Below are 2,652 nucleotides of genomic sequence, written 5' to 3'. Positions count from 1 at the left end.
GCTACAGTATATCTGCCTGAGTGCCTCCTGGGGGGGAACAGCTACAGTATATCTGCCTGAGTGCCTCCTGGGGGGGAACAGCTACAGTATATCTGCCTGAGTGCCTCCTGGGGGGAACAGCTACAGTATATCTGCCTGAGTGCCTCCTGGGGGGGGAACAGCTACAGTATATCTGCCTGAGTGCCTCCTGGGGGGAACAGCTACAGTATATCTGCCTGAGTGCCTCCTGGGGGGGAACAGCTACAGTATATCTGCCTGAGTGCCTCCTGGGGGGAACAGCTACAGTATATCTGCCTGAGTGCCTCCTGGGGGGGAACAGCTCATAAATCTGTGAATACAGGTGACTGTGTGTTACGGTGTGATGCTAAATGGACTGCATTTATATAGTACTTTGGTCCAAATCGCTTCACAACTTATGCCTTGCATTCATCCATTCACTCACGTCCACACACAAACGGCAGAGGCAACCGTCCCTCTGGGCATCAAAGTTTAAGGTGACGATGTCACTCACAACGTTACATAATATAGCTTCTCACTCCATGCGTACTGTGGAGTGGTTCTCCCTGCTCTAATTTCTTCTTCACCTCCACTCTAATTTTCTCAGCCCATATTATAAATTTTTTGTAATGTGGGAAATAGCATAATTTAACTATGATAACAGCCATAGTTTTTGGTTTGAGATTTTAAGTGGGAAGGGGGCATTGGATATGATTGATTAGAAACTATTTGTATCAAAATTGTGGTAAGAAAAAACTCCATTAAGCCACACAGGGTAGCCAAGAGAATTAGTTCTTTGACAGTGACATTTCATTAGTGTATAGCATTACGAGTTTATAGGGCATTGCCTCCTTCACATTCCGGGCCAGTTGAAACAAGTTCGAGTCACACCTTAACCCTTTCACTGCCGCACTACCAAACGGTTAACCCTTTCACTGCGACAATACACAGAAGGTTAACTCATTCACTGCCACACAACAGCAGGCCATAACCCTTTATCAGCGTTATCAAGAAACCCTTCAAACATACAATATGATGTTTCCTTAAAAAAAGAAATTGTGAAAACGACATCTAAATAATAGACAAGTGGGAGCAGGGACAGATCACGAGTGTAGATGTAGGTGTCTATAGGACATTCAAAAAGGTCAAATGCAAGTATAACTCAAGTACAATGATTTATCTGTGAAAGCTACTTACCGTTTTGACTGATGCTGCTGAGCTGATGAAACCGCTGAGTTTGAGAAAACGTTTGCAGAAGTTCCATGCACGGATGTGCCACAGGAAACTGTTAACGTCTGAGAATAGGGAAGTGTTCGTATGTGGTTCAACTCAGGGCTCAGTGGCTTGGACTATGTTTGAGGCGGGGCTTCGTGGCGTGGACTGTTTGACTGTGCGTGGGCGGGGCTTTGTGGCGTGTACCTTGTTCTGCACTACTGCGCATGCGGATGAGGGGGGGGCTCTCTTGCTCACGCTCTCTCTCTTTCTCTCATTGTTTACGACATACTCACTCTCTCTCTCTCTCTCTCTCTCTCTATTCAATTCAATTCAATTCAAATGGCTTTATTGGCATGACGTACTTCTACATGTTGCCAAAGCAAATTATTAATATTAAACATAGACATGGATTACAAAACAGATATCAAAGTACATACAAAATAGCATCATAAAATAAAACATCAAATATTACAGCATATAAAACAGTAACTACTTGTACCGGATCTCCTCTCTGGTAAACAAGAATACCCTGAAGACTCTGGCAGGAGCACTCATTCAAGGGTACTACGACTATGCTTGCACCTCATGGTACCAAAGCACCTCAAAGGCACTAAAAAACAAATTACAAACATCTCAAAACAAGCTAGTCAGACTACTGCTTGACCTGACTCCTAGAACCCACCTCACCCCTGCCCACTTTGACAACCTAGGATGGCTTAGAGTAGACGACAGAGTACAGCAACTTGCAATGCGCCTGGTCTACAAGATACACTATGCGACCAAGGTACCCATGTACATGTCAAAATACTTCCCAAAGTTCAGTGAATACCACGATCACAACACCAGAGGAGCTCCACAAATCATGTTAAACCCAGATTCGGCTCAAACAAGGGACTAAACACGTTTCGCAATTATGCCACATCAATGTGGAACGCCCTACCCAAAGCTGTAAAGAAATGTGAATCACTACCCACTTTCAAAACACTCTCAAAAAACACCTACGTGAGACTGCAATTCGAAACTGGCCCCTACAAATGTCCTAACCTAGTTGTACAGTAAATGACCAAGTAAGGCTTTGTCAGTATTCCAATGTACAGTGTAAAATGTGTGTGTCCCCTACCTAACCCCCCCCCCCCCCCCTCCCCCTGATACAGCCCCCACCCACCCACCCACCCCAACCCACCCAACCTCCTCCAATGTACAGTTTCTACGTCAAATGTATATACACTCTTTGTCTGGACACTTTTGTATCACAAACAGTACTGTATTTGCAAATCTGATATGTCATAAATGTATAGATGTAGCAGTACTGTCTATCTGTATGTCATGTATGTCATATATGTTATGATGAATTGAAAATGGGGGACCCTGATGTAAACAAGACGAAAGTCTCTCTGGTCTGCATCCCCTTAACAATTGTATGTATTGAGCTGTACTGTA

General features: G+C 44.1%; 1 protein-coding gene across 7 annotated transcripts in view; it reads right to left on the bottom strand.

The window, feature by feature from the left end:
- LOC311245635 (NLR family CARD domain-containing protein 3-like) overlaps window positions 1–1,307 on the bottom strand; it is a 30,108-nt gene extending 28,801 nt beyond the window's left edge. For 6 of the 7 annotated variants that reach the window (XM_084335548.1, XM_084335554.1, XM_084335555.1 and 3 more), the window contains exon 1: window positions 1,195–1,307. The gene's annotated coding sequence lies outside the window, so the exon portion shown is untranslated. The remainder of the gene's footprint in view (window positions 1–1,194) is intronic. The other variant, XM_084335550.1, reaches the window with a different exon arrangement.
- Window positions 1,308–2,652: the final 1,345 nt, after the last annotated feature.

The sequence above is a fragment of the Notolepis coatsorum genome (genome assembly GCF_963971535.1).
Source record: "Notolepis coatsorum genome assembly, chromosome: 18".
Lineage (NCBI taxonomy): Eukaryota > Metazoa > Chordata > Actinopteri > Aulopiformes > Paralepididae > Notolepis > Notolepis coatsorum.
This window is presented reverse-complemented; position numbering and strand designations above follow the sequence as displayed.